This window comes from Brachycentrus maculatus, unplaced genomic scaffold (assembly GCF_059751285.1).
Source record: "Brachycentrus maculatus isolate JH-2025_06_01 unplaced genomic scaffold, ASM5975128v1 h1tg000005l, whole genome shotgun sequence".
NCBI classification, from domain to species: Eukaryota; Metazoa; Arthropoda; class Insecta; order Trichoptera; family Brachycentridae; genus Brachycentrus; species Brachycentrus maculatus.
In genome coordinates, this window is record NW_028280760.1 from 1,227,655 (window position 1) to 1,248,882 (window position 21,228).

General features: G+C 30.4%; 1 protein-coding gene across 1 annotated transcript in view; it reads left to right on the forward strand.

Moving 5' to 3' along the window:
* Positions 1 to 21,228, forward strand: part of LOC148313793 (myosin-IIIb-like) — a 76,307-nt gene that overhangs the window by 781 nt on the left and 54,298 nt on the right. The window lies entirely within an intron of this gene.

The window sequence follows — 21,228 nt, forward strand, 5'->3', positions numbered from 1 at the left end:
TCGATAATATTATTTACAAAGAAAATAATAAATGTAAAATATAAAAAAATTATAATTTATAATTCTATAGATTATTATGAGTGCAATTCTAGAATTAGAAGCAGAAAGGATTTTATTTTACTACAAAATACACCAACACCGTATTAATTAATTGATTTATTCCACCTAAAAGTGTACATACTGATTTTTGAATTGATGCAGCATCTTAATCGCACTTACGTGGAATTGACCAATATCTCGCTTTTCGGGTTAGTTCAGGTGACAAATATAATATCATATTGAAGCAATGCTATTTTTTATAAATGTATCATATTTCCCGACGGAAATCAGGCATAACGGTGAGTAAACGGAAGTCCTAACTACCATATGTATAAAACGCGTTACCTACGTGTATTTAATATTAATTCCTAAACATATTGTTAAATCGTATCTATAATTAAATAATAAAAATAATAAAAACATTGGTTAATTTAAATTGCGTTATTTTCAAACAATACTACCTCAAGGGCGCTTCGCTGTGATTTAATCGGGAAAAGGAGATGGTAAAATTGATTTAGCAAACAAATGCCTTTTAATCTCTTTTCTTGTTATTTAACTCTTTTCTTTTCAAAACCATATAATTATTCGGAGGAAAAAATTATTTTAATGCGAAAATGGCGTTTAAAAAAAATTAATTACGTAAAATATTACCTGGATTTAGAGAAAATTAACTTAACTGCTTAACGAATACTGAGCCTTAAACTTTATGGGTGTCTCAACTTGATATGAAACATCTATCGTTATTTTTTTATTATATAAAGGAAGATGGATGTCTGAGCGTCCCAGGGCTTACAAACAGGATCCTGGCTGGCTTAAGCGATCGCTTTATACACTTGCGTAACGTTCACCATTCTACCCATTATTGAACATCAATATAGGATGAGTTTTTTAAAGTCTTAGTAAAAATTATCTTAAAAAATAAGAAAAATTTCACGTTCTTATGCAAGAAAAAATAGATTGTTTTTATAATAATATTAAACATGGTTTTTTTAATGATTTTCTCATTTAACTTTATGTACAAGATGTGCATAAAAAACCGCATATAAATTTTATATAGCAATCATCATTAAAATATATCGTTATGTTCATGCTTGATATCCGTTAATCTGTCTAAACAAAATCACTAACAATAAAATTATATATTGCCGAGGAAGGGGTAATTGGTTGAATGGAAAAGAAAATTATATTGGATCGTTGCGGGGAAAATTCCACTATAAACATTGTTATGATCCATAAAATTTAGAAAAAATAATTGGGAAATATTTTTTTTAAATAATACAAAGCGCGTGCAGCACACATGATTGAAGCGAAATATCTAAGAAAAAAATATGTTATTTATTGTTTCGGCATTCAAATTGGGTTATGAGCGTGCATAGAGTTTATAATCAGGTTAGGCAGTAGGGTTGGGTAAGGATAAGGCGTAGTAGGCACTGGTCGTGTTTCTATTTGGAACGCGAGTATTCCAGGATAGGCACTGCTTTTCTGGATGTATAGAATACACGCCTCTGGATATGGATCTCCAAATGATAAATTAAGCACTTATTTTCACCACTTGAGTATTATATTTTGTAGCGACAGTTTCGGAATCTATATACTTATGCTGGCTACAGGTTTAAATATACTGATTGAGTCTATATTTATGTTTGTAGATGGAAGCATCTGTAGCTTCCGAAACTAGTCGTAACAAAATATAATACTCAAGTCGTAAAAATGTGTGTTTTATTTATAATTAAATGAAGATTAGGAGAGATTTAGATGATGTTCGACAGGTGCCTTGATTCCTTGATCGTCCTGAGAATCCCGCCATCTCTCCAGGAAATTCCTAACTTCGTCTATAAGTCTAGTAACACATAATCATAATAACATAATCCTAGTAACACTCGCATTGCACAGATATACAGTGATGCCTCGTATAAGTACATAGTTCGTTTCAGGACTAAGTTCGTTATATAAAACGCGTTTTCCCATAACAATATTTTTTAAAAAGTCGTTCTGAAACATTAAATATGGTAGGTAGGTACTGTAACACAAAAAGATGCTCAGGGTTTTTTAATCAGACTCACATTTAGGAAAGTCTACCGAAGCTTGCAGGGTCAAATCCTATTGTTCCATCCTTTGCTTTTTGGCAACTGGCTTTTTGAAAAACCTTTCTAAGGTCGTCTGTTTCTCCTTCTTCTTCAACACCTGCCGGAAATAATGGGCAAGGGTGTTATTGTAGAGATCGTTGATCCTGTTGGACTCGGCTGAGTTTGGATAGTGAGTGTTGGTAAACTCCCGAACCTCTCCCAATTTGACCAGGATGTCCTTGATGGTAGCAGTTGAGATTGGTTGAACAACATTTTGAGTGTGTCCAAATACTTGTTCACAAAATCTGGATTATCTCCAATTACAGGAGTAATTTTCATATTATTTAAATAAGGAGTTATTTTCATATTTACTTATTTATTTTTTTACAAAAATGTTAATAAAATTAGTATATAACCACTCACCGAGATTTTTACATCTACCGGTTTCGAGACGTACCCGTCTCTTCGTCAGGACAATCACTAACACAGCATGCAAACAATACTACCCTTCACCACCATAGCACCATTTAGTGTGTGCTGTGTTAGTGATTGTCCTGACGAAGAGACGGGTACGTCTCGAAACCGGTAGACGTAAAAATCTCGGTGAGTGGTTATATACTAATTTTATTAACATTTTTGTAAAAAAATAAATAAGTAAAAATGACTAACCACAAAGTAAATGCTTTAAATATTAATAATATTGAGAATATTTTCATATTATTTAAATAATATGAAAATAACTACTGTAATTGGAGATAATCCAGATTTTGTGAACAAGTATTTGGACACAATCAAAATGTTATATATAAATTATCTGGTCAAATTATAAGCTTAAATAATAAAAATGAAAATGGTATTTTATGGCGTTTCTCATGTGTGTGATTGTTATCCAGGATTCGGACTTCACATACTAATATAAGAGTTTCTGCTTTATAAAAAAGCTTCTTTACATCTCACCAATAGATGTCTCTAGTGAAGTTCTAGGGATTCAAGAACAAGGTTTCTAAATTGGTTCATATATATATAGAACTTTCAAGAATTTGAGTAGTGTGGTTGTCAATAATGGGTAGAATTGGTGAATGTTAAATGTGTGTAAAGTAATCAATTAAACGAGCCTAAAACGGTCGTCAGCCCCGTAAATGCCCAGACTTCCATATTCTTCTTCATCTTTGATGAGATGTCAAAAAAATAATAATATGAGATTGGTTGATTTTATCTTTAATTTATCCTCGTTGTCAGATGAAGCTTCTCTTTAAGTTTCATCACGTTGCTGGACCAGAAGTGCTCGGAGCTCTTCAGTTGTCAGCTCTTCTTGGTGTTTTTCAATAAGCTCCTCCATGTTCTCCTCTTTTACCTCCAATTCCAACCGTAATTATGTCCTCCATCCATTCTGTGTCGAGTAATGAACGAAAAGAGAGTTTATAAGTGCATGAAATGTTAAATCAAACACTGATTTTTTTAGTCTACTAAGTTGTATTTTATTGTTAAAAAACACATTAAAAATTAATTTTGTGACAATTGCTTAAAAATGATACATTCGTTCGAAAATACCATCACTAAGCGAAACAATTGTCACAATATTCATTTTTATGTGTTAAAAAAAACTATAACTTAGTACACTAAAAAATTCAGTGTTTGATTTAACATTTAATATATAAATTAAAATGGAATTCTACAAATTAAACGCCAAATCTATTAAAAATGAACAGAGTTCGTTGTACGCAGCGTTCGTTATGCGAGGCATTATTGTATTATGTTACTATCGACGCCAATATATTGTATAAACCCCACTGGAATCACGACCCATCGATCGAGTAACTAGATGGTTTCAAAAATTAATTGGATTTACATATTGTATTTTCCACTAATTATAGTTAATTCTGAATAAAATTCGCTATGCTAATGAACGTAATTAACGTGAGTTCAATTAAATAATGCAAATTTATGCATATTATAAATAATAGCACAACTAAATAACAAAAATAAGTAAGTAATAATGCTGCCGGTGGATAATAAATTTAAGACATGGTGGGTGATTAATAAATTCACTGCAAATATTAGACATTTACATTAAATAACCCATTTTTTTTAAAGTATGGTGTTAAATGAGAACACTTTCTGCGATACGGTTATATTATACTATAACTTATAATTAAACTTATCACTAATTTATTTTAGTAATTACCTTTTTTACTCACAACATTTTGGTGCTCCCGAATCTGTGTTTTTCCATTTAGGAGTTATTTTTACATGTTGACATCTCAGCATAGATGAAAAAGTCTGGGTATTTATTTACAAGGTAAAAAAACCGTCATACGCTGGTTTAAGTAATCACTTTATACACGTGTAACATTCACCATTCTACCTTTGATTGATAACCGCACTACTTAAATTTTGGGAACTTTTTCCATATTGAAAAATATTGTAGTTGTAGTTTATCAAAATATCAGAATATTACAATTATTTGGAGATCCCTCCCTTTCATCATTTTCGAATACCTAGATTCAAACTATATTTTTACATAAATGAACGAACACGGAAGAAAAATTCAAGGATATCAATCGAAACGTGACATAACTTATATGAGTGCTACCAACTGCAGGAAATGCATCAATATTAACGTGGAATAATAATCTGAGAAGGTCAAACCCTAAGACGAATTAGATGTTCATGGTACTATAGAATATTTTAATATGGTAGTTGTGGAAATCAAAGTGTCAAAAAAGAAAACATTAAAATTATTAAATTTTCTTTCGACATAAAAGAAAGTTAAAACTATTAAATTAGTTATTACTGACGTGACAGTTGAAAATGCATGTATATTAATTGTGTGATTTTACATTTGTGTTTTTTTTACATTGAATTAGATTTTACTGGTAATTAAATCGTTTTTACATGTCTTCGTTACTTACATTTCATAGAATAAATCTGTTGCCTGTTATTCTTGATTATATTGTCATCAATTGTACTCCTATAGTTTCGGGATAGCTAGTCTCTTATGACAAGTGGCTTAACCTGTTAAATAATTGAAAGATTTTCTGAATTGGAATATACACACATTTAATTTCAATCATATTTCCTGTACTTAAGGTTACATAATTATTTTTATTTAACTTTTGTAAATATATACATAAAGTAATCGATGAGAAAGGTATGTTGAAATGGTTTGGGCATGTGAATCGAATGAGTGAAGAAAGGATATTAAAATCGATTTATGAGGCGAATGTGGTAGGTAGTAGAGGTAGAGGAAGACTGGAAAAGGGAATGATCAAGTATTTCAAATACTTGAAAGTGTTCAGGAAAGGTGTCGGAATAATCGGCGGATATGTACATATGAGGAAGTGCATGAATGACAGATTGGTGTGTAGTTCTATTCTCTCTGTCTACCCCTGCAGTAAAGAGGCTAGTTACAATACTTTGATACAAATATTAAAAAAAAAAAAAATTCTAAAATCATCCAGAATATAATTCGACGACTTGTCAATGAAAATTGTTCACTAATGATTTTTTTTCACGACTCCTAATCGCGTTTGTTAAAAACATTTTTAATGTAAAATTTGTCCCTGAATTTCAAATGACCATTACTGGAATTGTAGCGAAAAGGTTACGAGTAACTTCGTAATGATTATAACTTTAAAATTGCTTCTAGGCATTTATTTGTAATGAGTTTGACATTTTTAATCTGGGTGTCCCTCCGTATTGTATGGACTTTAAAGTTATCGAAAGAATATTAAATGAATATTTGTTTTTTACCAAACAGAAATTAAGTTAAAGTTATTTACACAACGAGGTTTAAACGTTAACTTCCGTCTGTAATCGTTGTCCACGACTCGTAATATAGCGAGGTAACGTATTAACTATGCAGCGTTGGTAACATCAAATTTACTTCTTTTCAGTAAAAACACATTTTCATTCATTTTCGATAATACTAATCGAAAATTATCGAAAAAAGTCGTTAGAAATAAAATTGATGTGAATGTTACGGTTTTTTACTTCTAACTGGACGTTTTATAAAACAATTAGGACGTTTTATTGTATTTTATAAAAAAGTGAGAATTTTCAAAAATATATTCAAAGCAGTTAGTAGGTACTCATGATTCAAAGTAATATTGAAAATCGTGTGCCAACTTGAGGACTAACGCATATGCAAATCTTAAGAAGAAAAGATGTGGGCAGGTATTCACGCCGTTTATACTGCGAAACGTTGTGTATAAAGTAAATTTTTATAAAATACAATATAACGTCCAATTTATTTGTTAAACGTCCATATTGACTTGTAAGTTTGGATTGTAAAACATCAAATTCGAAGTGAAAAACCTGTAATAGCTTGCTACGAAATAAATCCATCAACCTTCGTATAGAGTCGAAGCCCTGATACTAAAATTCATCGATAAATGGATTGATGAGTATTTTGTTAATACATTTATCGATTACAATAGGAATAAAACTCGTTTTATCCAAATTTGGATTTTACTATTTCAACATATAAGAATCGCTGAAAAATTAAATATGTACATTTACGAACAATAATAATTCCTCATAACTCACATAAGTGGCTTATAATCACTTACGATAATGGCTGTGAGTTTAAAAAGGTTTTTAGACATTATCATCGATTTGTGTACATTATGCACTCGTCTCACAAAGTGATTGATATTCGCATGATAGCGTAAAAAGTACATACGTTGTGTCGGTGAACTGGTAATAATATTAACTTACTATGCATCCAATACATACGGTTATATTGCATGTGTTATTATGCACAGATGCAATAAAAGATTCATTATGCTTAAATGCACACAAGATGGTATACGATACGTGAATATGTATAAAAGATTGAGAAGTGTTATAGGTTTTTCGTATGTTTGTTATGAGGAAAACATGGTAAGTAAATCTTGCATCGAAAATATGCATATAGAGTAAACCGTCAAGAAACAGACTGGGAAATGTTTAAAAAATACCATAATTGTGGTACCTTATGCGGGAAAGCGGTGTGATGGTTGGTTAGTTAATTATTTTGTTATAAAAATATGATGTATATGTATTCCATAAAGTTAAAGTAATATTTTAATAAATTATAGATTTCTACCAACAAAACAATTAAAATATAAGAAATAAAGAACAAAAATTAAGGAAAAATAAAAAAAATAAAAATCTACGTTGATATGGTCTGTGCGTGGGCATACAATATAAACTAAAGTATAAAGCTATTAAAAATAATTTTATAATCAGAAAATAGGAAGGGGGTTAAAATTTTAATTGACTAACGACATTTATTTCTAATATTGTAATTATTTAAATCAAACACTGATTTTTAGGGTCTACTAAGTTGTTTATATATATTTTTTTGAACATGAAAATAATAAAAAAAATGCGACAAGTGTTTAGCCTTATTTAAAAAAAATAAAACATATAAATTAATGGAACTTAAAAACAGTATTTGATTTCGATATTCAAAAAATAAAGTATGAAGTTCTACAAATTAAATGTCAAATTAATAAATAAAATAGACGTTAATTTAATGATTTTTATCTTGGTTCATCTTCATCATGGGCGATCAACTACTAGAAACGCTTTTGTTTTCATGTTGAAGATTGTGAAAAAAAAAACACAAATAATGCAAACAGCAAAACGTTGCTCATATAAAATCTGATTTCTAGGCTAAAGGAAACTGTAATAATAGGACGTTTTGCAACAGGAAATAGTGTGTTAAATAAAATGAAAGGTTCGTATTAATAATAGAAGTGAAATAACAATATGCATTCTTATCAGTGATTTCATGTGCGATTATAAAAACTACATTAAAGCCTTGAGTGATTAAAGTGCACAATATAATGTTATTTTATTAATAAAGCATGACTGAAATACAATGAAAAGTTCAAGGAGCAGGCCTGTCTCAAGGATAAAGCTGAAAGTTGCACAAAGCTTTTTTGAGTGATTGCATCGAAACGTCGATCCGGAACATTTTTATTAACTGCTACAAAAAGTATTTCTATATCGTGATGTAAGTATTAGCTAACCATTTATCAAAAAATATTAACAGGACACTTAAATATAATTCTATTTTTAAATCACGGTTATCAACTGATTTTAAAATTTTTTTATTTTTTTCTTGTTACAGAAGTAAGTTCACTTTGTGGTAAGAAATGATGAAATTGTAAAAGAAAAACACTTGCTTTTTTACCATTGAGTTTATTTTATTATGACGACTAGTTTCGGAAGCTGTGCTTCCATTTTCAGATCTAATTTTTAACTAGAAACTAACCGTCATAGTAAAACAAACTCAAGTAGTTAAAAAACAAGTGTTTTTCTTTTAAAATTTATACATTTTTAACACCTAGATTTGTGAATAAAGATTTGTACTTACTCAAAGTATTCAAAATACGTAAATGATTTTGTAAGACGAGTGACGTAACAAAGTTGTCTTTTTACTATTTTTCTTTGCGTTACATATAATCATATGTAGTACATTATAAAAAATAATTATTAATATTTTTAAAAAATATGAAAGAGAGAGGAATGTGCTGCAAAACTTTGTATGATGGATATTCGAATGGTTGGTATAAGGAAATAATGCAAGGCTGAGATAAGTATTATCGATAAAGTTAAGAAAGGAGTTTTGCGATGGTTTTCCCATGTGAATCGAACGAATGAAGAAAGGATATTTAATAATTTTTTTGATTCAATTGTAGTAAGTAATAGAAGCAGGGGTAGACCGCGGAAAACTTGACATGATCAAGTATTTTAAATACTTGAAAGTGGTCAGGTCAGTAGTCGGAATAATCGGCGTGTACGTATGAAAATATGTATGAATATTTGGAAGAAGTGAAGATTGTGTGCAAAGAAAGATTGGTGTGGCGTTCTATTCTCTCTGCTAACCCATTGCCGTAAACGGCGTGACGGCTAATTAGTTAATTAGTTATGAAATATGATGTATTATGTATTTCTGAAGCAAAGGCGTTATGCATAATCCGTATTGTCAATTTTTATTAAACGTAAAGTAATATTTTTGGAAAGTGACGATACAGTTATACGACGATACAAAACGATTCACGATCTATTTATCGCTATAATATTAGATTTATCGTACTACTAAGAATCGTAAAAATAACTTTCGCAAAATAGCACAGTTTCACTGATACTTTAAACTATTTTATGTTAGTTTAATACTTTAAATTAGTAATATAAAACGCAACTTCTATTATATTTAAGCTTTGTATTGAAATTTCTGTCCGCCTCCGTGGTGTAATGGTTAGCGTGCTTAGCTACCATGCTGGAGGTCCCGGGTTCGATACCCGGCGGGGGTGAAAATAAATATTAATGATTCTATAATATTTATTTAATATTACCCTGGACTGGTCTCTGAAGCGCAAGAGTGATCACCTTGCCTTCATGTAAGTGACGATCAAGATAACACTGCGTCAGTACGATGCAGTGCCCTATGTATCATTGGGTGCGGATAAGAAGAAGAAGAAGAAGATTAAAATTTCTTATTGAAGCTGCATTTTATGTAATAGAATACAAAACAAAGCCAACTTATAATAGAGGTGAGATTTAAAAAAAATAACATTGGTTTTCACCTGTAAGCAAGAGACACCTGCGATATTATTAATTTATATTATATTACTAATATATTTTATACAATAAAATAACAACTGTATAGTTTTTTTTCTATATTTATTTTATTTCACCAGTGACCGGGTTTCGTCGTAACTGAAATCATCAGACTAGTGAGAGGCTAGACTGGTGGTGCTAATTCTGTGTTATACGAGTAATGGCAACAAGGGAGGGGTAAAAAACCATGATTTTATACTTTTTATATATTTTTTCGGACAAAATGAATTTAATTTAAATGTCATATTAGTTATGGAAAGTTTTATGTATAATTTTATATCATTTTATTAAAAAAATGATTTTTTTATGTAACTTTAAATAATATATCGGTGAATCTAGAACTGTTTGTTGGCAACCTTTTCTGCTGCACATTTGTATGTTTTGCACATTATATTATTTTTTTTATCTAACCCGATAGAAATTTTAGATATGGTTATTTCTATTTTAAGCTTTCATTCAATTATAAAAAAAACCCTATTTGATATGTCCCCCCCCCGAAATCTACAAAAAACCTCATAAATCTAAATGATGAAGTAAAAAAAATAGTGCCCGACGTCAACGGATTTTTTTACTATACGCCGTTCCCATGAAAACTAATAAAAAAGTCTAACCAACTTCACAGATATAAATAAAGTAACATAGCGTGAACTTTTCCCCTACTAAAAGTGCTACCAACTTAATACATTGGTTACATACTAACCTGAGTATCGAACTAAACGAATGAGTGAGTAGTTTCTTGAATGTTTTTCGCAGATACTTTGTGGCACATTTTATAAACTTTATAAAATCAAACAACTTTGTTTTAACCACTTTTTTATTATAAACTTATAACTTATAACTTTAACCAACCGGTTTCGACAAGAACCTTGTTATCATCATGGTTTATTAAATTCTAAAACATTAAAATACTCAATAATTACATTCCCTAACCAAAAACTTCCACACACTCCGTACACCGTGGTGTGCGGAGTGTATGGAAGTTTTTGTTAAAAAGTGGTCAAAACAAAGTTGTTTAATTTTATAAAGTAGTGAGTAGGTTCCTTCGTCATTTTTCAACTCTGTTTTGTGACAAGTCTTAGTTTGTAGTATGATTATTTTTATTTTTTATTTTTTTGTACATTGTATTCTACATATTTTTTATTTTATTTTTTTATTCATTTAATATATTTACATTTTTATTTATAACATAATACATTTGAATCATTTATACATATGGAGAACTTTTATATTTCGATTCGCTGTGCCTCTCCATAAAACTGACTGTGCTCTTGTGCTTGGAGAGGGACTTACACTTTATAAATAAATATATTGTATTTATTTATAAACAGTACATTCACATTTTGCTTGCAAGTTATAAAGTTTATGAAACTTGTGAGCCTTTATTAATTATTATTTTAATTATTCAACCTATGTGACCAGCAAAATGAATTTTAAAAAAATTAACAAATTTGATTATCTTTTACGAAAAAGGTTCGACATCCCTGAACTAGTGAGTTCTTTAAAATCGATTTATTTATACCAACTTTCTTTGAGTACAAGCAAGGCGAACAAAAGAAAAAATAATTAATACCGTGTTGACTATGTAATAACCGAACATATGATGATGTATCTGAAAGAAATGGAGTGAATGAACCGTTTTAATAGACGAAAACCCAACGAATAAACGGAATAAATTTCTAACTATTATATATGTGTCTGCGTAGCAGTAAACTATTAATTTAAAATTAAAAGGATTGCTTCTAGATTTTTAATTGATATCTCAACATAGTAGAAGAAGTCTATTGAGGTGGTAATATGGAAATCTGTGGATTTAAAGCACTTGCGACCTAATATAAAAAAAAATATTTTAGTCGTCCCCCAGTATGTAACATAATTCAGTTGAGATCTTGCATACATCTGAGTAAAAGTGTCCCTGCTAAATAAAAGCTTTCTCAAACCAACTATAAATGGTTTCAGTGAACTCACACATAAAGCGTCATGAGATTTATGATATAAAATAAAATAACAACCATGTAGTTTTTTCCACATTAATTTTATTTGACCAGCAACCGGGTGGTCGTAACCGAGATCATCAGACTGGTCTGATGATGTCAGTTACGATTAGTCTGATGATGTCGGTTACGACGAAACTCGGTTGCTGGTCAAATAAAATTCATGTGAAAAAACTACAAAGTTGTTATTTTATCCTATAAAATGCAGTTCCACCAAGAAAGGTCAGTATAAAACAAAAATTTATGATATACATATGTAAGAATTCTAAAAATTTGAGTAGTGTGGTTGTCAATCATGAGTAGAATGTTGAATGTTGCACGATTGTAAAGTGATCACATAACCAGCCTATGTGATATAGGTCATAAGCCCTGTAAATACACAGACTTCCATATTCTTCTTCATCTATGTTGAGATGTTAAAATATTGCTTTCTATGTTTAATAACCATCTTAAGGTACAAATTATATTACAAAAATTAAGCTATATATATGAGTTATATTAAATTACAGAGTTAAAACCTTAACTTTCCTATGAAATCTCAGCCCAGTATTGATGGTAACAAATTTTCATCTACTTTCAAACGAAATAAATAATTTCATTTATTTTATGCGGTAACCACAAATTACATTCATTTATTTTATTGACCATTCTTGATGGAATTCCGTTTGCAATGATATTTAACTTGTGTTGAAACCACAATCCGTTGCTACAATCACATCACCAGGGTAACAACAATAAATGAATACTTATTCAGTTTGTTTTTTTTTTAATTGTTTAAATTTTACAATCTTTATATTATTTTATTAAACACATACACTGGATTATTCACCCTACGGATGAGATGTCAATTTAGACTTCGTTAGGGAAGAAAGACACATGTTTCATATCAAGTTGAAACACCATTAAATTTAAAATTGAACTTATACTATCTTTTAAAACAAAAATGTCCATATTCATTTGTTGAATATATTTCATCTTTTCTTTAAATTAAGTTATTTACCGAGAGCTTTAAAATTTTAAATACCCAACATTACTTTCGAATACGGCCATGTTTATATATATATATATATATATATATATATATATATATATATATATATATATATATATATATATATATATATATATATATATATATATATGTATATATGTATATATATATATATACATATATATATATATATATATATATATATATATATATATATATATATATATATATATATAAATATATATATATAAATATATATATTGTCTGCCTCCGTAGTGTAATGGTCAGCACGCTCGGCTACCGTTCTGTAGGTCCCGGGTTCGATTCCCAGGGGGGTTCAAATAAATATAAGTGATTTTGCACTGTTATATTTATTCAATATTATCCTGGACTGGTACCTGAAGCGGAGGGATAACGAGAGAATGACTCAGAAAATATATGTGAGCGGGAAAACAGAACGAGGACGACCGAAAAAGACTTGGCAAGATCAGATCAATCAGAACGTAAAGTCTGGTGGTGTCAAAAGTCTGCGTAATCGTAGGGCATGTATGACTAGATGTATGGATGGGAAGGAGGCGAGAAGTGTATGTCAGGACAGAAGAGTGTGGCGTTCCATCCTTTCTGCCGTAATGCCGAAACGGCGTAATGGTAGTAGAAGTAGTAATATTATAACATAATAATAAATAACGTTGTAAATCCAATGGAGGTAGACTAAACAAATCTAGACATAATTTGTATAACAAATATAATTTGTATCGTATTAAGTGGGTTATGAATTCGTACCTAAAGTGTAACTCAGAAGTTGTGCTGAAAAGAAAAGAGTTCACCTCGATTACATCCTTTGTTCAATGAATATCGCGTTATTATATGTTCACTAATTCACACGTTACCTACAGATTGAATCGAGCATTACGCTATTTGGATGTTGGCTTTTGAACACAAATAAGAAATAATTGTGTAACATTTTAAATAGCAGTGAAATGTGAAATAACGGTTGAAAAAACCAACATTATTTATACCATATGTACGTTTATATGAAACATCAATACAATATTTTAGTTGATTTGGCAGTTACTTTATGGTGACATGGATCTATTTCATATTCCAACTTACTTAGTACTTAGTAAATACTACTCTGTTTATATGTGTATATATGTATACATACAAATATATATATATATATATATATATATATATATATATATATATATAATATATATATATATATATATATATATATATATAATATAATAATATATATATATATATATATATAATATATATATATATATATATATATATATATATATATATATATATATATATATATATATATATATATATATATATATATATATATATATATATATATATATATATATATATATATATATATATATATATATATATATATATATATATATATATATATATATTTATATATATTATATATATATATATATATATATATATATATATATATATATATATATATATATATATATATATATATATAGATTTTAACCGAACGAAGGGTGAGGATGGCTTATCTTTTTGTGTGGTATTTTACCTGTAAAATATTGACAGGATTGATGAATCACTGAAAAAGAATATTAAACTTATAAAAAAAGACTATTAGTCTCATCAAAATGGCATTTTCAAACGAATGCGAAGATCAAATGGACTGATGGTCCTTATGTAGCTATACAATTCTAAGTGACAATTTTAACATAACTAGGCGAAACAATTGTCACAATATTAATTTTTATGTGTTTTTGTTAGTAAAATACAACTTAGTTTACTCAAAAAATCTGTGTTTGATTTAAAAATTAATGCATAAATCGTTTTTAAAGTTTATAAAAATAATAAAATGCATTAAAAATTAATATCAAGCCACTTATTAAACTTTTTACTGTGCTACAGATCTTTTTAGGTAAAACCTGAATGTTTTTTCTCCATACTAAGTATATTAAAAAAAAACAATACCTTTTCTTCAAAATGCAAAAGCAACACTTTCTGCCCTGTAACGGGTAAATATTAAGTTCAAATATATGCCGCTTTTGGTGGGATATAGTACATTTTCTGGGCATTCCGAAAACCTGCACAACTGAAAATTGAAGATTTTTTATACATACGTTGTTGAAAGGAGTGAGCGATTGGTTGCCCAGTGCTGTTTCTCAAATAAGTAATTGCATTTAGTATGCAGTTTGCCTATTGCATGGCGATTTGATAGGTGCATTAAACTTACTAAACGCGATGTGCTGCACATGATTTATAATATTTTCCACATAGTTGTTAGCAGGCTTGATGGACAGGTGCGTTCGCCAGTTCGTCAGTTGATTGGTGGAGATTTGATGAATGATAAAAATAATGACGACACCTCGCGATATGTGTGCTATGCGCCTTGAAAGAATGCCTAGTGAAACTTTTTAATTCGTGTGATGAAACGTGATCAGTTGCATAAGTTATTTATAATTTTCCAACAAATATTATCGTTTTATTATACTGACCTCCCATGTTATAGAACTGTTCAATTTTTGAAAATATTTCGATTTTGGTATTCCTATACATAAATTATAGTGACCATAAAAGGTGTGGTATATATTCGATATCACGGCTATTCCTACGCTGATAACTTTTTTTTGGGTTATAGTTCTGTGAGTTAAGAAGGTTCGAACTTAATATATTTTTTCGAAGATATTTCTTTTGTCAAAAACGAATGATTTTTATTTTTATTTTCAAAGGAATAACCCGCAAAGCCTCTTCTTTTAGAGGCTTGTCTACAGGTAGGATAGTAAGGAAAGAGATGGTAGATGTAAATAATATATTACAAATACCCAGACCAATTAAAAATAAAAATTTCTTGAATTTATTTTGCAATTGGCGGGAATCAAACCCGCGACACCAGTTTCGCAGTCGAGCGTCTACTAACTACGCCACGGCGCCGGCGCCTGCCAATATATTCAAAGCATATTGAGCGTGTCCAAATACTTGTTCACAATTCTGGGTTTTCTCCACTAAGGAGTTATTTTATATTTTTTCACGTTTTCACGCGTTTACCAGCATGCATAAATAATCCGGGATTCTGATATTGCATATATACTCAATCCATAATAGATGGCTGTGGTAAACTCATATGAAGGTACTGTGTCACGAGATTGATATATCTAGAAGTACAAAGAAATAAAAAAAACGTTACGATTGTTTCGCCTTGTTCGGGCGTTATCAAACTACTGAATATAATGCCCTTAAACAAGGCGAATTTTTTTTCACGATTTGTATTGTTTACTTTTATGTTTAGAAAATAATATATTCAACCTGGTAGACCCTTAAAATCAGTTTGGTTTTAATATAAAAATAATAAATTATGGAGTTCTACAAATTAAACGCCAAATAAATAAATCACATCAATTTTATATAAAAACGACCGATTTTTCAAGTTGAGACACCTAAATTTTTTATTGATTATCAAAACACAATAGTTTGAAATTTAAATATTTGTTAGAATAATAAAAACACATTATTTTTATTAAAATGAAAAAAAAAATGAAAGCAGAATTATGTTGAGTTAATTTGTTTGCAATGTGTGTCCACGTTAATTATTTACTTAATGATTGAATGAAGGACATTACTTTTAAAACGTGCAGACATCGCTTAGTCACAAATTAAATATAAGTATTGCTTTACACTGTTATACGGAGTTCATCCGGTCAACCCACCGCCACCGCAATTATTAAACATCAAGAATGACGCTAAATAATGTACATAATAAATCATACTACATTTTGTGCTCAGTCAAATTGATTATGATTAAATCTGTTTTGTATTTTGTAATACCATACTCTAAGGATACCACTCACGAAACAATCCTATCGCTCACTCCTTTCAACAACGTCATATATCAAAAATCGTAAATTTTCAGGTGTGCGTGTTTTCGGAATGCTAAGAAAATGTACTATGTCCCAGCAAAAGCGGCATATTTTTAACTTTATATTTACCCGTTACATGGCAGAAAGTGTCGTTTTTGCATTTTGAAGAAAAGGTATTGTTTAATTATTTTTTTAATATACTAAATATGTTTTAAATGGAGAAAAAACATTCAGGTATTACCTAAAAAGATCTGTTGCACAGTAAAAAGTTCAATAAGTGGCTTGATATTTATTTTTAAAACATTTCATTATATTTTTAATCTTTAAAAACGATCTCCTGAAAAATCAAGTTTTTTTTATAAATGACATTGTTGAAAGGAGTGAGCGACATGTGTTTTATTTTTATGTTATATTTAAAGTAAAGATGTCGTGCAGTAAAAGTTTATCTAACAAATGTAGAGAAAAATTCTCGTCAGTCGCTTCATGAATAGGGATTTTAATATGAGTATCCGTAGCAGGCCTCGACGATTATCATAACTACCTTTGTGTATGTTTAATTTACTGTTAAGGTTAATAGGAAGCACTTCCGTAAAGGCAGATTTTTGCAATAATTGTGGGTGAGTGAGTTTGCTTTCGCTACAAGTTTCTCAAAAACACGATCCGAATGAGAGCGGAGAGTCTGGTCTATGCTCATTAAGCGGCGTAAATCTCTATGCACCTCGTTTTACCGGTTTCCGGTATTACATAAAAACGTTTCAATTTTATTTCTTAATTAAACAATGCAGTATCTTCGATAGCCGGCGGAAACGTCTCGGGCAGAGCCGGACTTAGTGTCCACAGTAGTGGCGGCTCTAATGTAATAGGGCGCGTGCTACGTGCGCGACGACACTTGTGACAAGCGCTTGTTGATGCCAAATTAAACAAGGACACTTGAGTCCCCTTTTGTCAGTAGTCAGGTTGGACTGAAGCGAATATTAATTGAGAACACGGTATCGACTATTTATATAAATGTTTATTTAAAAACCAAACAATACGGCAGTCAATGCTTATGTGTTTCCAAACCCAAATTACTAATTTAGACTGTTTTAAAAAAACCCACTTGCTTTAGTGTAGAGAATCCTAATATGTTGTATTGATTTATGGTCATGGGACCCATCTCGCACCAAAGCCGGACATTATTGGAAGCAAATGACAATTCCCTCGACTTTCTAGGAAGGACTGTAAAAAGTGCGATTAAGAAATGGCAGGGCTTTGTCATCATCAGGGTTTATTTTAAATCAAAAACATTAGAATACTCTCACCAAAAACTTCCACACACTCGATAAAAATCCTAATTTAGATTCGTTCTGACCATTACACTACGGAAAAATATTAAGACTAAGATAAATATTTTGGCCATTATTTTGAAGTGATTAAGGAAACACTTGTTTTTATACCACTTGCGTTTATTTATGACTACTAGTTTCCGAAGCTATACTTCCATCGTCAGGTCTGAATATTTTAGTTATTATTCAGACCTGACGATGGAAGTTTAGCTTCCGAATCTTGTAGTCATTAATAAACTCAAGTGGTATAAATAAAAATGTTTCCCTAATCATTGTAACATGTCTTACCACAAAGTAAATGCCGAAACAATAAATAAAATATTCCATTAATTCTGCTTGTGCATAAATCCAGCACTGGCCCCTGGGGATTTGTGTGGCTTCGTTATTTCGGGGACGCGATTGTAAACCAGAATTAAAATTTTGCCAGGTCAATTTGTTTATGGCGGCTTCATCACATCGACACATCGAGAACTTTCCATTTTTAATTATTTTATTCCACTCTGGTACGCCGCTAATTATAAGTGTAATATACGAGTACGTGAACCAGTTCGAGTTACAGTTCATTTTCAAGACATCAGACGCGGTTTTACCGGTATGAAATTATAGGCTAGGTCTTAAAACTCATTAAAGTGTTAATGTAAGGCTTTTACTGGTTCGAGGTAATACTGACTGAAGGTCTAGGGCAATATATTCTACGTAATGTACAATAATATGATGTAACAAGTTACTGCACACATAATACTAGTAAAACAAAATAACTGGTTAATTTATAAGGTCCATAAAAGTTGAAAATCAAATTATTTTTTGACATCTCGTCAAAGATGAAAAAGAAAATGAAAGTCTGGGCATTTACTGGGCTGACGACCTTCATAGGCTGGTACTTAAACCAACCTGTGACGGTCGTCAGCCCCGTAAATGCCCAGACTTCCATATTATTCTTCATCTTTAATGAGATGTCAAAAAATAATACGAAAAATAACTTCTATAATTGGAGATAATCCAGATTTGTGGACACGTATTTGTTGGATATACTCAAAATATTGTTGAAAATAATGTTTTCAGGCGTCTGTCAGTATGTGAAATAATTTGTGAAGGATCACACATTTGAATGTTTTTTTAACTGTCTTTGCTAAATAAAAAGCTTACTCAAATCAACGTGTACATTACCGCGAACTCACACGTGAATGTAGAATGAAAAGTAGAATGGTGAATGTTACACACGTATAAAGTGATCACTGAGCTCTCATATTTCGTATATTAAAAACATTTTTACTTTGTGGTACGATAATATAACACTTTCCTTATCATCCATCGTTACAAAAATAGTAAATGAATTGGTTTTACACAAAGTGAACGATGAATGATTAGGAGAGTGTTACTTAGCTCTTGGACTGATGAGTTTTAATGAAGATTTTACTTTGAAAAAAGGCAGGTACATTTCAATACATTTATGATATTAAGACATGTTTAAACATACGAAATAGTGCCAACTTTGGGCGGCAGAATCCACTACAGTCCATACATATTATAGAACCCATAAATTAATACTGTAAAATCAGTTTGATCTTAAAAGGACTTGGTAAAGACAAGATAAACGAATTAAAAACTTTTTATGTCATGGTTTAGTTATGTGTATGTTATTATTTATACACTATAGATATATCTTCATTTAGATTTTTTTCCTGGTACAAATTGTACGTTCTACCCTTTATTTTATACTAATATTCTGTCTGTTTTATTTACTATTTCTGTATTCCAAGAACAGTGATGCTTCGCATAACGTATTAATTCTTTCCAGGAGCACAATCTCGGTTCACAAATCTGGTTTTCTCCACTTTGAAGTTATTTTTATATTGGCATCTCAACATAGATGAAGAAGAATATGGAAGGCTTGCTGTAAATACCCAGATTTCCATTTTCTTCTTCATATTTCTATATAGAAATGTCAATACAACCGCTCTATTCGTAGTTCGGTCTGTCTACGACATTCTCAACACTAATTGTATCCATTTTAACTAGACTCAAAATATTATTTTTACCGAGTGATGTGTAATTTTTTTAAAGAGAAATATTTGTGTTTTTATGATTTTCAGAAATATTTCAATTTCATACTTTTCTGTGAGCCTAAGCGGCTCATTGTTAGAAATTGGAATCAAATTGTGGTAGAGTGGGTTCGAACCGAGAAACTCTGACTCGACACTAACCAGGGGACCACAACCCGACACAATAATAATGAATGATAATTTGAAAGATATGAATAAAGAACAAATTATGATTTATTTTATCTAATTTTTTATTTTTCCATTTCAACGTCTCGAATTGGATACAGCGTAAATAGTAGTTGTACATAGATGATTCGTTTCACACAAAGCGTTACACGCTTAATGAGTTGCAGCTTGGAGCTATTGTTCCCCGGGTATAATACACAGACATCGCTCAAGCAAAACATGCTTTAAAAATCAGTTACAAATCGATGTCAAGCTGACTTAACCCTAGATCACTGATTACCATTTATTTTTTAATGATAACCGCTTCAAGAAAGATCTCAAACTCGCGTACTCCTTATTGCGTGAACCCTTCATAGCGCTTGGTAAATTTACACTCATCGATTAAGAACATTTTTTCATTTATTGAGTCGGCAGTCACTTTGTGGTAATATTTAAACTTACTAACTAACTATCACGCCGCTTCCCGCAGGGGTAGGCAGAGAGAATCGAACGCCACACCACTCTGTCTTTGCAAACATTCTTTGCCTCTTTTACATTCACGCATCTCCTCATACATACCCGACGATTATTACGACTCCTGACCCGGCCGCTTTCAAGTATTTGACATACCTGATTGTGCCAAGTTTTCCTCGGTCTTCCTCTGCTTCTTTTTCCAACTACATGGTAATATTTATCCATTTTTAATTTAGTTTTACCTCATCCTTCAACGTCCCAAGGTCACAACTCGAAAATTTACACTGAGCTTCACTTACGGTGTTTAAAAATGATGCAAAATGCATCGTGTCACAATAGATTTTAAGAAATAGTTGTATGTACCAAGTAAAACATACTTTGAAAATTAACAAATATGTTACTTCAGCGATGCGTGTTACACATTAGATGATGATTTAAATATAAAATAAATCAATTTTTAAAGACCACTTATTTAATTTTATAAATATAAACACGACTAGTTTTGAAAACTATAGACGTTCTCAATAGGTGAAAATACAAGATGTTTGGATTTTCACCGGTTGATGAGAATATATGTGGTTCTCGAAACTAGTCGTTTTAATATTAATATACTCAAAAGGTGGTATTATACAAGTATTTTATTTTATATTTA